This window comes from Gorilla gorilla, chromosome X, assembly GCF_029281585.2.
Source record: "Gorilla gorilla gorilla isolate KB3781 chromosome X, NHGRI_mGorGor1-v2.1_pri, whole genome shotgun sequence".
In the NCBI taxonomy this organism is placed as follows: domain Eukaryota; kingdom Metazoa; phylum Chordata; class Mammalia; order Primates; family Hominidae; genus Gorilla; species Gorilla gorilla.
This window is the reverse complement of record NC_073247.2, coordinates 36337957-36364838: the sequence shown is the minus strand read 5'-3', so window position 1 is coordinate 36364838 and position 26882 is coordinate 36337957.

Genomic DNA, 26882 nt, shown 5'->3' with positions numbered 1-26882 from the left:
GGGGAAAGCAAGGTTTCAGACAGAGTAATAAGATGAAGGGAACATCTTAAAGATTTAAGATATACAGATTTATGATGTGGAGTTTTGCTGATCAGAATAAAATGAGATTCAGAGACACTAGTGGAAATATTTGTGAAAAGAGGGTTTGGGATAGATTAAGGAATGTACGGAGTCATGTGGGTATGAGAGTCAGGGAAGAGCGATAATCTTGTTGAGTAAGTGACATTACAAAATGGAGGGCATCATATAGTAGTGCCTACTGACCTAATATTTTGATAATTGATATTATGATAATGTCATTTGATTAAAATATATCATTATTATTTCAAATATAAAGTTCCAAAGAACTCTTGAAGACAAACCATGTAAAGAAGTTCAATGCTAAACATGCTAATAACAAGGTACAAACACCACCTTCAAGGAAATAACAATTTAGTTGGAGATCTAATCCAAATACATGAAAATTGGTATAAATTTAGTAATTCATAAAAATTAAAAATATAAAATTGTTATAAGGCTATATTTAAACAAGCACCAAATGTGTGACATATTTTTCAAAGTACAAGTTCAGAGGAGAGATAACTAAGTGTGGCCTCAGGTCGCCTGAGGAGGTATAATAAAAATAGTGAAAAACAACATAGTTTCAAGGGGGAAGAAGAATTCTAGGCAGACAGAAAGATAAAAATGTAAGGAACTTTGCTGAGTTTCTAGGTAGATTTTCTTCTATTCAAAACATAAATTCTATATGAATATTGAAATATTGCATTAGTATGATTATTATTGGATGATTATATTTATTTTCAAATGTATTAACCAGCTTGTCTCTACTGACATAGCAATACATTTTTATTTTTAATTATGCTACTGACATAAAAAGAAAGCAAAGAGAGCAGATGTGTATTCCACAGGATTTAAAGATTAATCTATCCTCGATTGCACCCACTTAGTTTCAGGCAGGAAGAAACACTTGCTAATGAGTCAGATGATTACCAGCACAGAGTTTATTTAGAGGAATTCCATGTGTGAGGGTGGGCTTGGAATGAGTACACTCAGAAGTGAAAATGTGAATGCCATTCTTTCAACATTATTAATATAAAGACATGCTGACATTGCTTTGCACAATTGATGTTTATCAATTGTTAGTGTTTTAAAGTGAAGCTTAAATCAAGATGTTCTCCTAACAGAGACTAATTTTATAGGTGTTGGTAGGCTGCCCACACAGCAGAGGTATGCATGATAAAAACCAGAAATTGAAATAATGCCATGTACTTGGAAAGTCTATGACAAGAATTCTACTGCCATCAAGAGTATCTTTCCTTCATAGCAGGTTAAATGTGTCTCTAATTCAATTTGTAAAATGCTAAATCTTTGTTGGAGAAATAGCTGCACCAGCTCCCCCAAAGCACTATGAAATACTCTGTCTACATCAAGCTGAAATTTATTTTACAATAACTATTTGCTTTTAGACGTAAACTAAACAATTCACTACAACAATACATGCTATTAATTTGCTAAGAACGTTAGAGGGACACACACATACTAATAATCTGCCACAAAAAAAAAGAAAGCATTTCTTCTGATTTCAGATTATAATAATTGCTTGGTTATTTTGTTTTAGTAAACAAAATACTTCAAATTTATAAGTTAATGAGTCTGTTTGCAAACACATTATAAAATATGTTTTCTAACTGTGAATTTTTCAATTCTATGTTAAAATGCTGTTTTAATTTTTGTCTTTTCTCCAAATAGCCATCTTATCTCTTTTCAGGAAATCTGCTGATTTCAGAAATATTTAAGATACTTGTTAATCTGAAAGGGGCTCCACAGTTTAATTATATCCAATCTTAGGAAATACTCTTGTATAGCTACAGTGAAAAAATCATTAATCTTTCTAGAGTGAGTCTGACATATCCCCAAATAAAAGATTTACTTGAGGATTGTCTCCTTAAAAATCATAGTATCACAGAGTTTATAGTACCATTGCTCCAAGGTTTGTACTAAAAGGTGATTCTGAGCAATATTTACAGATGTTGACATTTATCTGATAATGTAGATTAAGATTTTTGAATTAAGTGACTGTGCCTTTCTCATAATGGTGCAAATGGTCAAATATATTAATGAACAAAACCGTTGCTTGCAGCATTTTTGTTTTCTAAGTTTATAAATAAGCTATATGCTCTAGTGGAGAGAAAACAGATCCACTATCTAGAATCCAGATACCTGGGTTTGAATCTTATTTGCTGTTAGTAAAGCTAACTAACCTGAGTCTGTTTCTTTTAATCTTTAAGACAGTGACCTTAACTTATATTTCATGGTTGTTGAAAGAATTAAATGATTGCCTGTCACATATTTGGTCACATCATAACTAAAACTAATTAACTGCCTATATTGGCTCTAGCCCCATGAAAATTATTTAAATCAATTACACGATTATAAAAGGTGATAGAAGGGAAATATTCACTAATAGGTAACAGCAAGTTATCTGGGAAAATAGTTACTTCCACAGGCATAGAATCAGTATTATATGCTCTCTATTTTCCCATCCTCAACACACACATATGTGCCACCATGGTCTCCACACTACCAGAACACATGAGGCACCCATTAAAGGAAAGACTATTACCTCCATATAGTAATTGAAAGTAGGAATTGGATGGGAAAAAGAAAGATACAAAGGCCAAGATCTAAATCTGAATAACATGAAAGTCAAGGTATAAAAGAAAGGAGAACATTAGTGCAATGAATAAACAGTTATTCTAGGATTTTGACTTTAGCAATTCGAAGAGCATCTGGAAGAGGCAAAGGCAGCAGAGAGTGGATATAGGTATCTAGAGTTCAGGAATGAATTCTAGATTAGATGTATACATTAGAAGTTCAACAGCATTTAGGAACTAATTGAAGCCATGTGTGTGGATGAGATTTCTCTGCAAGAATACATAGGATGAGAAAAGGCAATGTCGAAAGATAGAATATTACCGTAGGGGCGCTTATATACAAGCATAGTCAAAGGAAAAGAAACCCACATTGGGAAATAAAATATTGGGTAGACAGATATAAGGAAAACAAATATGAGTGTTCTCGCAGAAATTTGGGAAAAAGGAGAAATAAGAAAAGTGATCATTGGATTTAATGGTTTATTGGTTATTTTCTAAGAAAAGTGACAACAATTGCCACATTTGTTTGATGAATACAAAATTAGTGACTTAGAAACTGCAAAAACAGTAAGTATAGCCTATTTCATTAGGAAGTTTGAACACTATTTATTATGGGACATAGGCTCTAAATACGGTATTTTCAGAATATGTCTTAAGCAGAGGAATATTCAGTATAAAGAAATAAAGTTGAAATGCAAGGGAGAGAATAATAGATACCAGAGGAGAATGGAAATGACTCCTGAAGAGGGGGAATGGATTAAAATCTAAAACTTAGTGTGATTTCCCATAACTCCAAGGAAGGACAGATAAAAGGTTTCATTAATGCATAAAAACTGTCAGATACAACATAACATCACTTGGTCATCTGCTAGAAGTCACATTCAGCTAAGATAGTTCATATAATAAATTATTGACTTTCAATGCTGATAATTCTATTATTTCAACAGTTGAGAAGGCAGCCTATGAAAAAGTGATAAACTCTACCCACTAGAAAATTGGAGGTGAGGTAGAAGGGATAAAATGTCTGGAAGAAAGTGACTGAATCAGATGAGAAGTTTCAACTGAAATTAAGGAAATGTCTGGAGCCTGAAATGGGCTACAGACAAGAAGACAGCTTCTAGAAAGTTCACAGTAAAAGCCACTGTGCTGAGTTGGGTGGAGATTACAAACACAAGATTCATACCAAAGGATAAAAGATATCTGGGAAAGATAAATAACAAAATTTGTTTTACTTCTGATATTGCGAGCTAGAAAAAAATACTATGAATCTAGATCAGAACATGATGTCCAGAAACAGCTGGTTTTATCTGAGAATACAGAACCTTTCAATATTTATTTTGATTGAATCTTTGCTACCAAGGACCATAATTTTCAAACTGAAAATAATAAAGCAAGCATGATCAAAAGGTATTTGAAACTCACAGGAGGTGACATAAGAGAGAATAATTTGTGGTATTAAAGAATACATAAATAATTCCCAGAGCAGAAAAAGTACTAGCAAATCTAGCAAATACAATCCTTTGAGACTGTTATTTTTAAATGGAAAAACAAGAAAGGTGCAAGGAAACATGAGGGAAAAATCATCTTAACTACTTTTCATAAAAGAAAGATCATAGAATCTAGGAACCATAATGCCAGAATAGAAACCACAATGCTAAAGGCAAAATGCTATAATGTATTATTATATAAATACTTTGTACATATGAGAGATCAAAGAAGGAAAAAGTGATAACACACAGCTTGTGGGGTGTCTTAGTCCATTTTGTGCTGCTATAACAGAATACCACAGACTAGGTACTTTATAAACAATAGAAGTTTATTTGGCTCACCGTTTTGCAGGCTGAGAAGTCCAAGAGCATGGCACTGGGATCTGGTGAAGGCCAGGGCCTTCCTAGTGCATCATGCTGTGGCTGATGGTGGAAGAGTAAGAGGGAACAAAGCTGACTTTTACCAGGAGGCCACTCTTGTGGTAACAGCATAAATCCATTCATGAGGACAGAACCCTCGTGGCCTAATCATCTGTTAAAGGTCCCACTTCTTAATACAGTTTTGGATGGGTATTCAAACCACAGCATGGGGATATCCACAAAGGCTCTTTGGAAGAGACGCCTTTCGAACAATAAAGAATGGGAATATTTTAACTTGGGAAAGAGGGCAGGAGCAGAGCAGGGGCAGTGGGCAGGGCATGTCAGACAATGGAAATAGCACTTCAGAGAAAGAAGCAAGAGTGTACTTGTTACATTTGAAACAAATAAGTGATATACATATGGTGGAGTAGAAAATAGATCTGGAACTAAAATGTAGTAAGTGGGTATATTATGCTTTTCCTGGTAATGATAGTGTTAGCAAATGATAGGTTAGCTTGAATGCCAAGCTAAATATTGACCTTTTTAAAATTTCAAGGTAGCATTCATAATATTAAAAAACCTCTATCTACTTTAAACTCACAACCAAACCAACAGGGAAGAAGCTAGGCCTCTATCAAGACATCTTTGCAAACTCGAACATGTTAGGGGTCCTTTAAAGAAAGCCTCGCTAACACTTCACCTTACTGTAGCATTCCAAGTCAATACTCCAGCGCTTCCTACACACTTTAAAGGTTTTCATTATTCATTTCTTAATATGCCTTGGGTCGTCTCCAATACATCCCTTCACAGTGTAGGTGTTCTGATACGGGTTTTGCTCTATTTTATAAGATGTCAGCCTGGCAGGCAGAGTTGTGGAAAGAGCGAGTGATGAGAGTCAAAGATGTTCAGAACTCCGATGACTTAAGTATTAAATTTTGATCATGTGCATCTTTTTAAATAAAAAATTCAATAAAGGGCTTGATACTTCAAAGACTTTTACCCATCAATACTAGTTCCCTTATTGTCAAGATATTGTCACCAACCAGCCTTCTTCAGATTAAATGCAGAATGCAATATGGCAATTTTATTTATGCATGAATAAACTTATTCCATTGCCTTAAGTTTCCATAGTAAAGCAAACAATATAATTTTCTGGGCAGTTGGAAAAATAACACTAGTACATTTCAATAGCATTCCAACAGATGTACTGGTAGATATTTTAATAGCTTAGGCAATAACTTAAACAATAGTGTTGATTATAGACTTGGAAAACTCAATTAAAATTATAAAACGCATACATAAATTGAATTTAGAGTACTAGCAAGGGACGCATGTTACACTGACATAAACTTGGATGAATGGTATCTGGTTTTGAACTAGGGATCCATATGTTTGACTCAGATTTAGCCTTCCAGTTAATCATCTGTAAGATGGGAATCACTTACATAATTGTGATAGTATCAGAAAAAAAATTAAATATAAAAGGACATAGTACATAGTAAATGTGCATTAAGTGAAGACTCTAATTTTATTGTAACATTTATATTTGTGTCTTTTAATAAGGGTATTTCTTGACCCAGATTTGGCACAGACATTTGTCTAAATGATTATTTAAAATATTTGAAATTTTTGGAAAACATATGTAAACTCAAGTCTATTAAGACCATTTTGTTTTGAAATATTAATTTTTCTCAACCAACCTATTTACTTCACAAGGATTTCTGTTGTATCTTCGACACAACCCATTTTTTTTCACAAGTAACTCAGCTTCAACTTGCAGGGAATATTTCATCTAGTCAAGTATTGACATAGAAAATGTATTCCTGTCCTAACCCAGGCAATAAACAGCCGACACACAGAGGTTCAATATTTGTGCACCAAGTGTTATACAGATGATTTGTGATGACACAAAAGTGTACTTTTCATCTTTTTGAAAGCATTTCCTTGGCTTTCTGCTGAAAGAGGGGAAAAACCTGCCATCACTCGTTTCTATTTAGACACCTGAATTTCATTGAGAAGGAGACTTGGTGACAGAGTGACATGATTACATGCTGCCTAGTGCTTTTGCTGAGCAGGGGGTACCAAGGCAGGTTTGAGGATGAGGGAGAATGTGAGAAATGAGGAGTTAGTTCATGCATTTGATATTTGCTTATTCTCTTAACCAAAATGACTATATTTAGTTATAAAAAGACACACTGCTTTTGTATGCATCTTTCACCGGCCATATTTTAACCCCCAATTAGCTGAAGTCTCCCTGGTTTTCCCTAATGCCCGGCCAGCTGGCTTCTGAACATAAGGCAGGCCTGATGCCAAATCCTAGAGTATCTGGCACCTACAGGTATAATGACCTGCCTGTGGCCGCAGGTCACCTACATCTACCAGGCAGGAGTGACAATTTGATTTTTATATCTCTTGTCATTACAGTGAAGCCGACACACAGTACTCATGGCATCTATTTCCTGTCACTGGGAGAAGGAATAGGTATCTTTTTTTTTAAAACTAGGTCAGTTTACTTGCCAATGAAAACAGGTTTTCCTGAAGCAGCTAATAACATCAAGGCACATGGATGAGACAAATTTCTTCAAAATGGGGACATAATTTCTTCTCAAGCTGTTGAATTCATGTCACCTTAGGCCAGAGGAAACTGGGAATGCAAGCCAATTGAGAAAAAAGTACTTGGGGGATGACCCTCAAGTATAGAGCACTCATTTTACAAAACAGATTAGGTCTATTCAATACACAGAACAGCTACAGTTTTACGTGGTCCATACATATCTCCTCAATCCCAATAGATACATTCACCAGTTCTTCACAAGAAATAGATTAAAAGGGAGTACCCATCCCAATGAAATGCTCTTAGCAGTCCAGTGAATGGAAGAAATGGAGAGCAAAATGCAGTCATCCATCAATGACAGCCACCACTGTGCTACTTTTAGCATCTTTGGAAGCCAGCAGCTAGAATGGCAGTCCCACTCAGAACACCCACATCTATACCCAGCTCCTACCTACACAGTAAAACTAGGAAGCTTTTTCTTCCCGGTTGATCATTTTCCATTTTTAAAGTTTTCTTTGAAGAATATCAAACAAGTGAAATGCCTAACATTTTCACTAATGGCCTTGATCTCCTACAACTCCAAACACAAATACTGAATAAATCAACCACCAAAGTAATGTTTTTTATTTGAGATATTTTACTCTTCTCCAAAAATGGAAGCATCTCAAATGAAGCATAGATCTAAACCAGTAAGGAGTACAATAAAAATGATATATACATATATATAGTGCATGTGTATGAATGTGTACATATATACATGATGTTTCATATTTAATATTTGGCATTTCCTCATGGGAGTATATTTCTATTCATTTCTGCATTAAAAAACAAATTTTGAAGCAAAAGTGTTCCTTTTACCTTTCAACATCTATTTAATTAATTATGTTTAGGAATAGGGCTTTAAAATTATAACAAAATCTACATAGTTATTCTGCTTCCTCCAAATACTATTGGTCCTAAAGCAAGTTCACAGTTAAAAGGGCATTAGTCTCAGTCTAAGAGAGTCATTCTATTTTTAACACATTAAAAAGTCTAGTGTGAAGGGAGACAAATGTTTAATCTCTCCATTTGGATTGGTAAGGTATATACAGTTTGTGTTTCTCTCTCTCTTTGTGTGTTCACCCTGTTATATATTGTGTAACTTACCTCCCTGGAGATAACTTTAACAGACACAACTCAGGCCCTGGAAAGTGCCCCAACACCTTGGGAATAGGCATCAGGCCAGGCTGACAGATGGATATCAGTTTGACAAGAAATATACTGGGCTACGCATCATGTTAGAGCATCACAAGCCAAATTCTCCTTTGAAACCACTCAAAGGGAAGCCTGTGAATTCTTGCATGCTTTTATACGTGAAGAGATTTTCTAATTAGGCTATTGCAGTATTATCTTAAATGGATTACTTAGAAGTAAATTTAGTTGTTCTAGTTTGATTTACTTTTTTGTTAGACTTTGAGTTTATACACTTATCCATACACAACACGAAATGGTTTTTATATTGCTGAAATTTGTGGAATGCTCTCAGAAATTGTATCCAAAAGGCTTCTGTCCTCCTGCGCAAGCCTCTAGCCAAAGCAGGAAAATAATCACTCAGGACTGTTTCTCCTGGATGCTGAAGCTTGCTATGGAATTGCTAAATGTATTTTACCCCATCTTGTACTTGATTGAATCTGCTCTATAAACTAAATGAAGATGAAATATCACCTTCTTTGATTATCACTAAATAGTTCACAGATTAGCATGAAACTGCAAATGAAGGGATAATGTGTCTTTTTGAGAAAAACAGATGCTTTCTGTTCTAAAGTATATGTGATAACACAGTGGAATAGTTAATGTACAATGCATGCCATCTGCTGACTAATACAGAGTATTTACAAGGGTAAATACTTCCAATAAACTGTGCTTAGTAAATGACTATCTGACTTAATACAACTACATTTGAACCACAAATTTGATTTTGCCCATTGTTTTAACTTTTTAATGGCCAAGATTTGGCATTGAACTAATTAGAAAAAAAATATAAAGGTAATTGCTTTGAGGTCAGATATCATGGTAAGTTTTCAAATGCCTCTCAGAGATGTAATGAATAAATCTGAATGCTTCTCTATCCATGTGAAATGAAGAAATACATTTCTTAAAACCCCATAGGGAGAATCATGAATTTCTGAACTTTTCCTGTTTCTAATGTATGTTTTGTGCTACTTTACAAATCAATTTGAATTAAATGTAAAAAACACAGTTGAAGAAATGTGATTTGTTGTCTTTGTTTAGTAACAGCAAGTAACAGATGACTTTTAGAGATTGTGTACAATTTATAAACAGAAGAAACAATTCAAAGAAATGATGATTACCTATCTCTGTACTGTTAATTTAATAGTTCAATCCATACAACTGGAATGTGTTTATATGTAAATCCATTTAGCAGTGCAAAGCAATTTTCAAGTAGTAATTTTATGGCTATAATAATTTCTGTCATTAAAGATAAATAGAATAACAGAATGTTAATTATATTGTTTTCTAAACTAAAATTTTACCTGTAATGATCACCTTTGATTTACTGCCACAGATAATACATATTTTCAGTTTCCAAGGTCAAATATCATTTTAAATGTCGTGGAAACTTTATCACCAAATTCATTTGATTTGTACATGTTATCAGATTATAATATCACCACCTCTGCATAGGTATTTATTTGAATTGATGATGTGAATTCCCATTTTAAGGGTCATGAGAAAATAAAGTATAAAGCAGACAGAAACTGAAAGTAATTTGAGTCTTGAAATAAAAGAATCTTACTTTGTGATCAATTAAACACCTTTTCACCTGAGGGCACTTCTTAGTTCTTACAATGAGGAATAGTTAGAACTCAAGGGAAATCTCAGTCTTACTGCCTTGAGGAGTCAGAATATAAAGTTTTAGGTGGTCTGAATGGTTGGGAATTGAGGAAATAATTCACAGAAAAGAGAGTCAAAGAGGGGGGGCTCCAAAATCTGCATATAAATTCCATTCAAATATTTAGTTGACCCCCAGATTGTGCACATGCAAGAAAGACCAGGAACAACAAAAGGAAGGATAGCCGCCTATTTCAGCAAAGACAGAGTTTGAATCCAGCCAAGGTAACTGTGTACTACAACAAAATCAACACAATTCAGAAGAAGAAAACATAACATAGAATTTCTACAACATATAATTGAAATGTCTACTAAATAATAAAAAAATATTAGACATAAGTGAAATGTGATTCATGTTTAATAGAAATCAAGCCTGAAATGACCCAGATGTTGAAATTAGCAAGCAAAGGTTTTAGATCAGCTATGAGAAATATGTTCAAAGACTTAAAAGCTATGGTCATAATGAATGTACCAATGGGGAATGTCAAGAGAGAAATGGAAGTTATTTTTAAAAGGACCAGATAGAAAGTCTAGAAATCTAAAACACAACATCTGAAAGTACAAATTCAGTAGAAGGGCTTAATAGGAGATTAGAAGACAGAAGGTTGCAGTGAACTTGAAGAGAGATCAACAGCAATTATCTAATCAGGAGAGCAGGGAGAAAACATACTGAAAAACAAAATAGAGACTAGGGACCTGTGGGACAATATTAGGTGATCTAATACATATGTAATTGGAATATTAGAGACTAGAAGAGAGTGAGAGGATGAGGCAGAAAAAAACTGAAAAAAATGGCCAAGGTTTTATAAGTTTGGTAAAATATATATATATATAAATTTCTTACAAACTCAAGAGGTCCAGAAAACCCAAAGCAGGATAATGCCAAAAAACACGCCTAGGCATAGCATAATCAAACTTCTGAAAGCCAAACATAAACATAAAATTTTAAAACAGGCAGAAAAAATAACATATTATATAGAGGAGAAGAATACAAGTAATGACTACGTTCTCATCAAATGAGACCAGATGTTATAATTAAATTTCTGAAAGAAAAAAATCATTTAATTCAGAATTATATGTCCAGTGAAAATATCCTCCAGAAATGAAGCTGAAATAAAGACGTTCTCAAAAAGACCTGCAGTAGAAAAAAGAAATGCTCAAAGTATTTCATCAACCCAAAAAGAAATTGTACCATAAAATCCCAGGTGTTGAAAATGAAATGAAGAACACCAAAGAAGGCCAATATCTGGGCAAATGTAAAGGACAAGTTTTTATTGCCATATATTTTATTTTCTTAAATTTATTAGAACCATGACTGTTTAACTCAAAATATGAAACAGTAATTGTGGGTTTCATAGCTATGGCATAGTAAAACATAAGATAACAAAAATTAAAATAGCAGTAGGTATAAATAGAGTTATGAAGGCTTTAATATTATGATAAAGTAAAATATTATATGGACTTTGATTCTGTAATTTGTAATCTCTAGATCAACTGCTAAAATAACACAAAGAGGTACAGTTAAATGTCAGTATAGCAGGCAAAATAGAATCTTAAAAAAAAAAATAGGCCATACTCCTTAAGAAGGCAGGAGATAGGGGAAAAGAATATGTAAGTATAAATTTGATATACCATGAAAACACTGGTCTTAAGAAACCTGATATGGCTATTGCAATGTAAATCAGTGTAGACTTCAAGACCATGCATATTGCTAGTAGAGATAAGGATGAATATTTCACAATGATAAAATGATCAAATCATCAAGAAAATGTAGTCCCATATGTGCATGTACCTAGCAACAGCGATTCAAAATATGTGAAGCAAAAAACTGACAGAACTAAAGGTCAAAAGTAGATAAATTTATAATCATAGTTGAATATTTTAACACCCATTTCTTAGCAATTTATGGACAAGTACACCAAAAGAATTGAAAAATACATAGAATATTTGTACAAGTACTCAAAACAAATGATCAAAATCAACCAACTTAATTGAAATACATGAAAAGTTATACCCATGAAGAGAATACATTTTCATTCCAGAGCACTTGGAACAGAACAATGACCAAGATAAATCAAACTTTGAAAGGACTGAAATCGTAGTGAATATGTCCTTTGCCTACAATGGAGTGAAATTAGGAATCAATAAAATAATGTATCTAGAAAAGGCTCAAATGTTAAGAAAAATTATCAACTTACATCTAAATACCCACGGGTCAAATAAATTAACATCTTTTTTTCAGGAATATTCAAATTAAAACAAAACTGTGATACAATTTCACAAACACTAGGATGCCCCCCACAACAAAAACAAAAACAAAAACAAAAACAAAACTACCAAAACCAAACCTGAAAACACCAAATGTTGGAGAGTATGTAGATCAACTGCAACTCTCTTACTTTTCTGGCAAGCAATTAAAATGGTACAACCATATTATTAAATATTTTAGTAGATTTTTACAAAGGTAAGCACACACCTGCTTTTTGCCTCTCCATGTATACCAGGTGTTTATTCAAAAGGAAAGTAAACATATATTGATGAAAAGACTTGTACTAGAATGTGTATTGCACTATATCCATTATAGCTAAAAATCAGATACAACCCATCAACAAAAATAAATAAATTAGGGTATATCTATGCAATGGAACTACACACATAAAAATAATGAACTAGTGATACACACAATAGCAGTAATGAATCTAAAGAACTGTACGTTTAGTGAAGAATCCATACATGAAAGAGTATGTTTTGAATAATGTTGTATCTGTGAACTTAAAGGAATAAGCAAAATTACTGTATTGTGATGGAATCAAAAAGAGGTTGCCAATGAAGGTTACAGGTTGGCTGGAAGTGGACATGAGAAACTTGTCTGGGGCTATGGAGTTTTCCTTTTTATTGATTGGGATAATTATTACCAAATTACATACATATTTATCAAACTGTACCCTTCGTAACTGAGCATTTCACTGTATGTAAATTTCACCTAAAAATAACTGTAAACAAATATTGAACTCTAGTTAGTAGACGAGGTTTGCTTTTTGTAGTGGCATGGGTTAGCAATTCTGAAACTAATTTTATATTCTAGGTGTGAACGAGTAAGTTAATATATTAAAGATAATAGGTGGAAGTTTTCTCATTATTGGAGAAAAGTTACAAAGATGGAAGAGAAGGCTAGAATAAACCCTTTAGTACGGAATTGGGGTTATCAAGGAAATAAATTGTGTGTTTGTGTGTTGGTCTGTTTGTGTTTTCTAGTTCAGTCCACTTAAAGTAGCAATAGTTTCCCAGAACATGGCCTACCTACTACCTACATCTTGGTTTCTAAATACCATTCTCCACCAAAAACAGAAATATGGCTTCCTAGGGAAACAGCTGACTCCAGCATTGAGACTGTGCCAGAAAATAATTAAGTGCTCAAAGAATTGCAAGAACACACAAAGCATACCATAGCCAGCTGAAAGAAACTTGCACAGCTCAAATATGGGAAAATTTGAATATCAAAATAAATAAAAAGATACTAACGGAATACAGCCTATTGAGTAAAATAAGAGTCCAAGAATCCATGTTTTCATATTAATAGTAATAAAGAAATGAGTTAATACATAAAGAAGGAAAAGATCTTCATAGTACAATGCCAACTAATAGATGTAAAATCCATAATGGTGTTAGAATATTATCAATGGAAGATAAAGCTAATGGGTGAAAACTGAATGAAAAAGGATATTTCTATAGCCTCATTTCATCACTCCACAACTTATAAATTACAAACAAAAATATAGTTACTTTACATTGGCACATTCTGGCAGACAGTATTTTAACCAAGTTCAGGGAATGTATGCACACACACACACACACACACACACAAACACACACACACACATATATTTATAGAAGGAGGGAATGATTAAGGAGCAAAACAATATATAAACAATTGGTAGACTTGATAAGGATATATGACAGTTCTTTGCACTATTTTTATATCTTTTATCTTTGAATTCATATTAAAATTAAAAGTTAAAAAATAAAATATCATCAATGTTCTGGTTCCACTGTAGTAGTATAAACCCACTGCAACCCATTGCCCCATTGATGACAACAACAACTCTGACCAAAATATAAAAGCCAGCTACCTGAGGACTCTGAAAAGTAAAGAAAAGCAGAAAGATTATGGAGGGAGGGGATCAAAACATGGTAAAGCAACCTGTTAGGAGGAGCCTATACTCAGCCTGTTTTCTAAGCGTTTTTAGAATCTTGCTTTATTTTCACAAACACAAAACTGAAAATCATACACAGCCCATCATGGTTGCAGTTATGTAAAAAAAAAAAAAAAAGGTAAAGTTCATGCAGTGGGATAAAATCCAAAGAAATTTTAGTGATTAGATGCAAGCAATATTTTTTTAGTATAGGTAAGTATTTTTAAAATGTTATGGTTTGCCATTGAGTACATGGAAACAAAGAAGGGAACAGACACCAGGGCCAACTTGCAGGTGGAAGCAGATAAGAGGGTACGGATAGAAAAACTACCTACCTATTGGGTACTATGCTTATCAGTTCAGTGACAAAATAATGTGTACACCGAACACCTGTGACGTGTAATTTACTCATATAACAAACCTGCACATGTACTTCTGAACCTAAAATAAAAGTTTAAAAAATCTTATGATTGGTATATATCGTATTTTATGATTTCCCACTTACCAAACTTTTTCAATTTACCAAAACTTTTGGCCATAATCTTGTGATATGATGGAGTTTCTACTCTACTAACAAATTCACCACTGGCAAAAATAATGAAAAAATTTGGTATTTGGTCAATATAATATGCACACGTACAAAATTTTGCTAAGATTGTGCTTCGTGTTTTGTACTTTCCAGCTTTAACCAAGGAATTTCTTAAATTCCTATGAGATTAAAAGAAAATTAGATTAGATTAAAATTAACCCCAAAATGTAATGATATAGAAGATTAAAAATGTCAACAAATCTACGTAAATGCTAGACCTTTTAGTTTTGAATATCTACTGTTTGGAATACTTGGAGGAAGTTTGAATATTTTATAGAATTGGGAGTTATTAAATTAGAATCCTTGCAAATGATAAAGTATAATTTTAATGAAAGCATAGGAAGAACATAAAGTTTAAAGTTAAATATAAATGTCTTAAATTTTATCATAGGTATTATCATTATTATTACCATAATTTTTATGTGCTACATCACTAGAATCACTCTTACTGAGGAGATCTTGAGGAAGCATACAAAAGCGTTGGGAATGGAGAAAGAAAGTACCTTGATCTATTGTACATTAATAGAGAACAAACATTAAAACACAAGTCATTGTAACAGATAATCATAAATTGTTGCCAAAAAAAACTCCATATGGTTATGGAACAATAAGATCAAGAATTGAGTGTTATCTTCAACAATTTGGGGGACAAGGTGGAAGACAGATTAGAGAAGGTTACATTTTAAGGTGATTTTTCCTTTTCAATTTCTTTGATCAGTGTTTTGCTATTTTCATTGTAGAGGTCTTTCACTTCTTTTGTTAAATTTAGTCCTAGATATTTAATTTTTATAGCTCTTGTAAATGGGATTGCTTTCTTGATTTCTTTTTCAGAGTACTCACTGTTGATGCATAGAAATGCTACTAATTTTTATATGTTGGTTTTATATCCTGAATTTATCAGTTCTAAATAAATAGAACTGATTATTTATTATAGGAATAGTTTTCTTTTGATGGAGTCTTTAGTTTTTTCTAAACATAAGATCATGTTGTCTGCAAATAAGACAATTTAACTTCCTCCTTCCAATTTGGATGCCCTTTATTTATTTCTCTTGCCTAATTGGTCTGGCTAGGACTTTCAGTAGCTATGTTGAATAAAAGTGGTGAAAGGTGGCATCCTTGTCTTGTTCCAGTTCTTAGAGGAAAGGCTTCCAATTTTTCTCCACTCAGTGTGCGGTTAGCTGTGGGTTTGTCATATATGGCATTTACTGTTTTAAGGTATGTTCCTTCTATGTCCAATTAAGTAAGGGTTTTTGTCATGAAAAGATGTTGAATTTTATCAAATTCTTTTTCAGCATCTATGTTTTCTTGGTCTTTTTTAAATTTTAATTTTTGGATTCATGGGGTACATGTGAAGGTTTGTAACAAGAGTATATTGCGTGATGCTGAGGTTTGGGTTTCTATTGATTCCATCACCTAGATAGTGAACATAGTACCGAATAGGAAGTTTCTCAGCCCTTCCCCCACTCCCTCCCTCCTTTTGGAGTCCCCAGTGTCAATTGTTCCCATCCTTATGTCTGTGTGCACTTACTGTTTAGTTCCTACTTATAAGTGAGAACACAGAATATTAGGTTTTCTGTTCCTGCATTAATTCACTTAGGATAGTGGCCTACAGCTGCATCCGTGTTGCTGCAAAAAAAAAATGATTTTTTCTTTATGGCTTCACAGTATTTCATGCTGTATGTGTACCACATTTTCTTTATCCAATCCACTGATGATAGGCACCTAGGTTATTTCCATGTCTTTGCTATTGTTTCAGCATCTATTGAACTGATCACATGGCTTTGGCCTTGATTCTACTAATATGATGCGTCTCATTTATTAATTTCCATATGTTGAACCATCTTTGCATCCCTGTGATGATTCCCACTTATCCCACTTGATCATGGTGAATGATATTTTTAATGTATTGTTGAATTTGATTAGCTAGTATTTTGTTGAGGATTTCTGCATCTATATTTATTACATATCGGCCTGCAGTGGGGTGTGTGTGTGTGTGTGTGTGTGTGTGTGTGTGTGTGTGTCCTTGTCTGGTTTTGGTATCAGGGTAATGCTGCTGACTTCATATAATGAGTTTGGAAGTACTCCCTATTCTTCAATTTTTTGGAATACTTTGATCAAAATTGGTATTCATTATTCTTTAAATGTTTGGTAGATTGAACGATATCCCATGTTTATGGATTTGAAGAATATTGTTCAAAGGACTGTACAATCAACCATGATAAACAGATTCAATGCAATTCCTATTGAAATATCAATGACATTTCTCATGGAAATAGAAAAAACAATCCTAAAATTTGTTTGGAACTACAAAGGACCCAGAATAACTAATGCAATCCAGTACAGAAAGAATGAAGCTGGCTGCATCACACTATCTCACTTCAAAACACACCACAAACTGTAGTTAAGTAAGCATGGTACTGGCATAAAAACAGATGCATATACCAATAGAACACAATAGAGAATAGAGAAATAAATCCACGTTTCTAGCCAACTCATTTTTGAAAAAGGTGCCAAGAACATAGATTGTGGGAAAAGCAGTCTCTTCCATAAATGGGACTGGAAAACCTGCATATCCATTTGCAGAAGAATAAAACTAGATCCCTATCTATCACCATATATAAAAATCAAATTGAAATGGATTAACGACTTAAATGTAAGACCTGAAACTATGAAATTACTAGAAGACATTGAGGAAATGCCTTGGGACACTGGTCTGGGCAAAGGCTTTAGGAGTAAAATCTCAAAAGCATAGGCAATAAATAAAATACCAACAAATGGGATTATATCAAGCTAAAAAAATTTCCGCCCAGCAAAGGAAACAATAGAAGGAAGAGACAAGCTACAAAATGGGAGATAATATTTGCAAACTATCCATTTGACGAGGAATTAATAACTAAACAACTCAATAGCCAAAAAAACCCATTTTAAAAATAGATAAATGATGTGAATAGACATTTCTGAAAAGACATAGAAATGACCAACAGCTATATGAAAAAAAGGCTCACCATCATTAATCACCAGGGAAATAATACAAATAAAAGCCACAATGAGGTGTCACCTCACTCCAGTTGAAATGGCTGTCATTGAGAAGACAAAAAATAAAATGCTGGTGAGGATGCAGAGAAAAGGGAACTCTCAGACACTATTGGTGGGAATGTAAATCAGCATAGCCATTATGAAAAAGAGAGGTTTTTCGTAATGGAGGTTTCTTAAAAAACTTAAAATAGAACTCCCATATGATCCAGCAATCCCATTACCAGGTATATATTCAAAAGAAAGGAAATCAGTATTTCAAAGATATATCTGCACTCCTATGTTTATTGCAGCACTATTCACAACAGCCAAGATATAAAATCAACCTAAGTGTCCATCGATGGGTGAATGGATAAAGCAAATGTGGTATATACACATGATGGAATATGATTCAGCCAAGAAAAAGAATAAAATTCTTTGATTTGCAGCAACACGGATGAACTTGGAGGGCATTATGTTAATTGAAATAAATCAGGCACAGAAAGGCAAATATTGCGTGTTTCCACTTATATGTGGGAGATTAAAACTGGATCTAGAGGTAGAGAGTAAAATGATGACTACCAGAGGCTGGGAAGGATAGAAGAGAGGGAGGAATGAAAAGAGTTTTGTCAATGGGTACAAACATACAGTTAAATAGAATGAATAAATTCTAATGGTCAATTAAGGTGCTATAGTTAATAATAATTTGTTGTATATTTCAAAATAGCTAGAAGATTTGGAATATTTCCAACACAAAGAAAATATAAATATTTGAAGTGATGGGTATCTTGATTACTTTGTTTTTATTATTACACATTCTATGCGTGTTCCTTTGTTTAAGTTCAGGGGTACATTTGCAAGTTTGTTATACAGGTAAAGCCATGCCATGGAGATTTGTTGTACAGATTATTTTGTCATCCAGGTATTAAGCTGAGTATCCATTGGTTATTTTTCCTCATCCTCTCCCTCCTCCCACCATCCACCCTCCAGTAGGCCCCAGTATCTGTTGTTCTCCTCTATGTATCCATGTGTTCTCATCATTTAGCTCACACTTATAAGTGAGAACATGCAGTATTTGGTTTTCTGTTCCTGTGCTAGTTTGCTAAGGGTAATGGCCTTCAGCTCCATCTATGTTCCTGCAAAGGACATGATCTCATTCCTTTTTATGGCTGCATAGTAGTCCATACTGTGTATGTACCACATTTTATTTATCCAGTCTATCATTGATGGGCATTTAGGTTGATTCCACATCTTTGCTATCGTGAGTGTGCAGCAATGAACATTCGCATGCATGCATCTTTATGACAAAATGATTCATATCCCTTTGGGTATATACCCAGTAACGGTATTTCTGGGTCAAATGGTAGTTCTGTTTTTAGCTCTTTGAGGAATCCCCACATTGCTTTACACAATGGTAGATGTAATTTACACTTCCACCAATAGTGCATAAGTGTTTCTTCTTCTCCACAACCTCACCAGCATCTGTCATTTTTTGATTTTTTAGTAATAGCCATTCTGACTGGTGTGAGATGGTTTCTTATTGTGGTTTTGATTTGCATTTCTCTAATGATCAGTGATGTTGAGCATTTTTTCATATGCTTCTTGGCCGTATGTGTGTCTTCTTTTGAAAAGGGTCTGTTCCTGTCCTTTGCCCACTTTTTTTTACATTGGATAAAATTTATTATTTCTTCCATGTATGTTTGCATGAATTTCCCAGAGAAATATTGTGGGTCTTGAATTTTCTTGTTTTTATTTTTTATTTCAATAGCTTTTGGGGTACAACTTTTTTGTTACTTGGATGGTGGTGAATTCTGAGATTTTAGTGCATCTGTCAACTGAGTAGCGTACATGGTACATAATGTGTACTTTTTTTTTTATCCTTATACCCCTACCCCTCCTGACCTCCCATTTCTGAGTCTACAAATTCCATTATATCACTCTGTATGCCTTTGCTTACTCATAGCTTAGCTTCCATTTATAAGTGAGAACATACAGTTTTTGGTTTTCCACTCGTGTGTTACTTCACATAGAATAATGGCCTTCATTACAAGTTGCACAAAAGACATTATTTCATTCATTTTAATGGCTGAGTAGTATTCCATGGTGTATATATACCACATTTTATTTATCCACTCATTTGTTGATGGGCACTTAGGTTGTTTTTACATCTTTGCAATTGTGAATTGTGCTGCTATAAACATACGTGTGCAAGTGTCTTTTTTATGTAATGACTTATTTTCCTTTGGGTAGACACCCAGTAGTGGGATGGCTGGATCAAATGGTAGATCTACTTTTAGCTGTTTAAGGAATCTCCATACTGTTTTCCATACAGGTTGTACTAATTTACATTCGCACCAGTAGTCTATATGCGTTCTCTTTTCCCTACATCCATGCCAACATCTATTGTTGCTTGGCACTTTAATAATGGTCATTCTTGCAGGAGTAAGGTGGTATCTCATTGTGGTTTTAATTTGCATTTCCCTGATGATTAGTGATGTTGAGCATTTTTCCATATGCTTGTTAGCCATTTGTATATCTTCTTTTGAGAAATGTCTATTCATGTCCTTTGCCCACTTTTTAATGGGATTATTTGTTCTACTTGTCGCTGATTTGTTTGGGTTCTTTATAGATTCTGGATACTAGCCCTTTGTTGGATGTGTAGTTTGTAAATCCCATCCTGTGGGTTGTCTGTTTTCTCTGTTGATTATTTCTTTTGCTGTTCAGAAGCTTTTTAGTTTAATTAGGTCTCATTTATTTTTGTTTTTGTTACATTTGCTTCTGGGGTCTTACTGATGAATTCTTTGCCTAGGCCAATGTCTAGAAGAGTTTTTCCAATGTTGTATTCTAGAATTATGGTTTCAGGTCTTATGTTTAAATTTGTGATCCATCTTGAGTTCATTTTTGTTTAAGGTGAGAGAGAAGGATCCAGTTTCAGTTTCATTCTCCTACATGTGGTTTGCCAGTTTTCCCAGAACCATTTGTTAAATAGGGTGTCCATTTCCCAACTTATGTTTTTGTATGCTTTATCAAAGATGAGTGGGCTGTACATATTCGGCTTTAATTCTGGGTTTTCAATTCTGTTCCATTGGTCTATGTACCTACTTTTATACCAATACCATACTGTTTTGATAACTATAGACTTGTAGTATAATTTGAAGTTCTGTAATGTGATGCTTCCAGATTTATTCTTTTTGCTTAGTATTGTTTTGGCTATTTAGGCTTTTTTGTTCCATATTAATTTGAGGACTTTTAAAAATTGTTTGCCCACTTTTTAGTTGGGTTGATTATTTCTTGTAAATTTATTTAAGTTTCTTATAAATGCTGGATATTAGACCTTTGTCAGATGCATAGTTTGCAAATGATTTCTCCCATTCTGTAGGTTGTCTGTTTGTTGATAGTTTCTTTTGCTGTGCAGAAGCTCTTTAGTTTAATTAGGTCCCATTTGTCAATTTTTGCTTTTGTTGTGATTGCTTTTGGTATCTTTATAATGAAATCTTTGCCTCGTTCTATGTCCAGAATGGTATTTCCTAGGTTATCTTCCAGAGTTTCTGTAGGTTTAGGTTTAATATTTAAGTCCTTAATGCATCTTGAGTTGATTTTCGTATACAGTATAAGGAAGGGACCCAGTTTCAATCTTCTGCATATGGCTAGCCAGTTATCCCAGCACCATTTATTAAATAGGGAGTCCTTTCCCCGTTGCTGGCTTTTGTCAGCTTTGTCAAAGATCAGGTGGTTGTAGGTGTGCAGCCTTATTTCTGGGCTCTCTACTATGTTCCACTGATCTATGTGTCTGTTTTTGTACCAGTAAAATGCTGTTTAGGTTACTATAGCCCTGTAGTATAATTTGAAGTCAGGTGACATGATGCCTCCAGCTTTGTTCTTTTTGCTTAGGATTGCCTTGAGTATTTGGATTCGTTTTTGGTTCCATATGAATTTTAAAATAGTTTTTTCTAGTTCTGTGAAGAATGTCATCGGTCGTTTGACAGGAATATCATTGAATCTGTAAGTTGCTTTGGGAAGTATGGGCATGTTAATTATATTTATTCTTCCTATCCATGAGCATGAAATGTTTTTCCATTTGTTTTTGTCATCTCTAATTTATTTGAGCAGTGTTTTGTAGTTCTCATTGTAGAGATATTTCACCTCCCTGGTTAGTATTCTATCACATGTACCCCATGAATATATACAACTATTATGTATTAATAAAAAAGGAAATAATATATCAAATTTAAGAATATTAGTTGGGAGGCTGAGGCAGGAGGATCACTTGAGTCCAGGAGTTCAAAACCAGCCTGGGCGAAATGGTGAGACACTATCACTACAAAAAATAAGTTTTAAAAGTTAGCTAGTTGTGGTGGTGTACACCTATAGCCCTTGCTACTCAAGAGGCTGAGGTCGGAGGATCACTTGAGCCCAGGAGATTGAGGTTGCAGTGAGCTGTGATCACACCACTGTACTCCAGCCTGGGCAATGGAGCAAGACCGTGTCTCCCAAAACAAAACAACACAACAACAAAAAGGAATATTCATGGGATCCTTCGAATAATATAAACAATACACATTTTAGAACATTAAAAGAAAATTTGAAAAAAGTGATGTTTCAAAATACCTAGGCATTTAAACTAATTTTTTACATCATTATAAAATTTAATTTGAGGAGCTAGACTATACTTAATTTAAATATGCCCTAATTCTTAGAAAATGCCTGAGATTAGGTTACTGTATTAGATGACAGTGAAGAAGACTATGTAACACTATCTAACATCTTAAAATTGTTTTTGATCCTTGGCTTATTGAGAAACACTTGAATTCATCAATCTAATCCAATTAATTTAATTTGTATTCCTAAGAATAGTAGGGCTTTTGCATTTTAAAAATTAATTTTTACATAACTCAAAGCCACTTTTATTCTTATATTTTTCTAAACTTAGAACATGCTTCAGGAAACAATAATAAGTCATGAGTTATTTCAATTTTATTTTTCTTCATTCCTTTCTGCAACAGCTCCAAAATCCTCTGAGATCCAACATCTCTGTAGGTTTGCATTTGAAAACCACAATAGCCAAGCCTCAACCTCTGTAACTTTTATTTCTTCACATCCCTCATTTATTCTGCTTTCCCTGGTGTATTTTTCAGATGCTGGTGCTTCATCTCTTTAAAATGCAACTAGATTTTTAAACCTAACTCATCTCTCCAAAGCTTCCCTTGACAAAGACTTATAGAGCCACCTGGGGATCAGTATAGAAGACAGTCTAATAAAACAGAACAGTCTCAAGACTTTTCACTTAGGCTGCATTGAAAGAGGACATGTAAACCCTTATTGCAGAGATCATTGTGAGGAAAATGGAGTTGGAGTTCCATGAAAATGAATTGCTCCCCCTCAAGTAAAGGAAATAGAAAATATTTTAAAAGGTAACACAAGTAAATTAGATCTGAACAAAATACATAAATTAGATTTAAATGTAAAGAAAAGATGGTAGAAAATGTTCTTTTTTAAAAACTGAAATACGGTTATTTGCAGCAACATGGATGGAACTGGAGGTTATTATGTTAAGTGAAATAAGCCAAGTACAGAAAGACAAATGTTTCATGTTCTCACTCATACGTGGGAGCTAAAAAAGTAGATCACAAGGAGGTAGAGAGTAGAACGATGCTTATCAAAGGCTGGGAAAGGAAGGAAGGGATGAAGAAAAGTTGGTGAAGAGATGCAAAAACACAGTTAGATAGAAGGAATACATTCTAGTATTGGTAGTATGATACGGAAATTATAGTTAAAATTATTTATTATATATTTAAAAATAGGGTAGGCACAGTGGCTCATGTCTGTAACCCCATTGCTTTGGGAGGCCAAGGTGGGAGGATCTTGTGACCCAAGAGTTCAAGGCTGCAGTGAGCTGTGATTGCAACACCGCACTCCATCCAATCTAGGTGACAGAGCAAGACCCTGTGTCAAAAAATAAAAAAAGCTAGAAAAGAAGAGTTGTCATTTTCTCAAAACAAAGAAATGGTAAATGTTTGAGTTGACTGATATCCCAATAATCCTGACTTGATCATTACACATTGTATACAGGTATCAAAATATCACATGTATCCCTCAAATATGTAAGCCTATTGTAGATCAACAAAAAATTTAAAGATTAATATGTAAAAAACCATTCAATGCTGAAATAATAATTGAAAATATTGCATTCAGTAAAAACATTTACTTCGCCGATATAAGAAACACATATGTGTATCTCATGTAAGAAATACATGTATTATATAATATGTAATATATTTATATAAAATACATATTTCCTATAAGAAATCTAATCAACCTTTATATCTGTGTACAGTTACTGAGGCATAGAATGTTCACATATTTGTTATGTTCTCGATATACAATATATTAATGGTTTTAGACGCTAAATGAACCAAAACAAAACCATCTCACAATATGAGACCTTAATGTAACCTAATGCAAGGACGAGGCTATGAAAAGCCTGCTAGATTTCAACTGATCTTCAATCCTTACATTGAAAGGTGACAGTTAAATTGCACTGTAGTGGTTCAATACTTAATTTTACATAACTTAATTTTTAAATTTTTAATATATATGACATATTTTTACCCCAAGGCTTCATTCAGAAAATGGTATATGTGTTTAAAACATATTCTGCAGCACTTAAAATAGATCTGTCTCCATCTTAATATAAAAATGACCATCCATTTGATAAATATTTCCTAAATAATATATATTATTCAATAACTATGAAAGGTATCTTTGTGACCAAAACCCATCAGGTTACCGATCTGTTAGGGCAATCAATCATCATCACAGAAATAAACTCAATAAAAACCACTTAAAAGGAGGGCTGAAGCCAGATAAAAATTATCGATAGAGATAAAGCAGGGAGTTAGTAATATCCTTAGAAAGTGAATATGTGCACTTGGTCAGACATTATTAGCTTTCCATGTTCTTAAGAACACTCCTCGATACTCCAAGGAAAAACTTTTAAGGAATTTTGAGTGCTATTTGTCTTGCCTAGCTTTACTGCAAATATTTATCTTAAATTCTTCACATCATGCTTTAACATAATCAGTAGAATAAAGCACACTGGTCCATCAACATACATTTATTTAGCAATTGTAATGTGTAAGGCATTGCCAAACTCAAAGTCTGTTGTTGATCTCTAGCTAAAATTTGAGGTTTTTTCCCTCCAAATAGGTTCTTCATAATGTTCTAAAACATCAAAACCTCTTCACTTGGTAATCAATAGACTTTAAAACTTGTAACTGAAGTGTAATATAATACATAAAAGGACATATTTCATAAGCTGACACTTTGATAAATATTTACCAAGTATATAATTGTACAATCAACACCTTGTATTAAGGGTGCTAATTGTGGCATCAACATCCTGTATTAAGGGTGTTGACTGTTCTCTGTATTAAGAAACAGAGCATTACATGCATCCCAGAAGCCTCCTTATTTACCCTTCCAGTGATTCCATCTCTACAAATAACTACTATCCTGCCTCTAACTGGATAGGTAAGTCTTTGCCTCATATTGAACTTCATGTAATGGAATCACATAGTACAAGCTCTTCTGTGACTGGCTTCTTCCAATATTACATTTGTAGGATTCATCCACATTGTTATATGTAGCTATAGGTCATTTGTTTTCATTGCTGTACAGTATTCCACAATGTGAATACACCCCCCATTTATTTATCTATTCTTCTTTTGTAGAACTTCAATATTTCTGTTTGAAGCTATTACAAGAGGTGATGCTAGGAACATTCTAATGTATGCCTTTTAGTAAACATGATTATGTAACTGGGATGTAATTGCTAGGTTATATATACTTATTAATTTGCAAATACATGTTAAAGTTGAAAAATGAAAGTGTTAAAATTCACTAGGAAGTTCACCATTTTGAAAAAACATACAAAGTGAGAAGTTAAAGGAACATTCCCCAACTTTAACCTAATTCTTATCCCATGCCAGATAACCACATTTTGCAATCTTATATGTACTTCTCCAGACTTGTTCTGTGCTACGTGGAATTAATAAAGGCAGAACAACCATTACAAATGAGAGTCAAGAGTGAAATCACACCAGGTGTTCAGTGAGGCTGTTAATTCTCATTTCAAAAATATCTCATGACCAATGTACAGAAAATACTTCCGATCACATCATGGTAATTAAACTGAGAAGCAGACAGCATGAGATTGGGAAACTACCACTATCTTCACCAGTAGATAGCCAGCAGCTCGAGAAATTTGTTTACTGACATTTTAAGGTACTTTCATTGATTTTATAATTTGAATGGCACTCAGCTATGTGATCCCTTATGGTAATAGCAAAATTTTACAGCTTTACAAGTGTTTAACATAAAAGCATCTGAATGAAAGCACTTCTGTTTCAAATTACAGGAGATATATGTATTTTTCCACCAGAAAAAATAAGCTTCACACCTTTAATTCTCTCAGTTTACATACTATTTCCAAACTTAAAAAAAATTAAACACAAATATTTGTCACTATCTCTCATATAAAGAAACATAAAGCCAGACAAGGACACAACAAAAAACAGAGCTACAGATCAATATCCCTGATGTACACAGGTGCAAAAATCCTCAACAAAATACTACCAAACTGAATCCAACATCATATCATGAAGATAATATACCACAACCAAGTGTGTTTTATTCCAGGGATGCAAGCATGGTTCAACATACGCAAATCAATAAATGTAATTCACCACATAAATATAATTAAAAACAAAAACCCTATTATTGTCTCAATAGATGCAAAAAAAGAATTCAATAAAATTTAGTATCTCTTCATGATAAAAACCCTCAACAAACTAGGCATAGAAGAAACATACCTTAAAATAATAAAAGCTATATATAACAAACCCACAGCCAACATCACACTGAATGAGGAAAAGTTGAAGCCACTCCCCCTAAGTACTGGAAAAACAGAAAGGATGCCCATCCACCACTCTTATTCAACATAGTACTGGAAGTCTTAGCCAGAGCCATCAGGCATGAGAAAGAAAAGGTATCCAAATTGGAAAAGAGAGAGTCAAATTACCTCTGTTTGCTGACGATATGATTTTATAGCTAGAAAACCCTAAAAACTCCTCCAAAAGACTC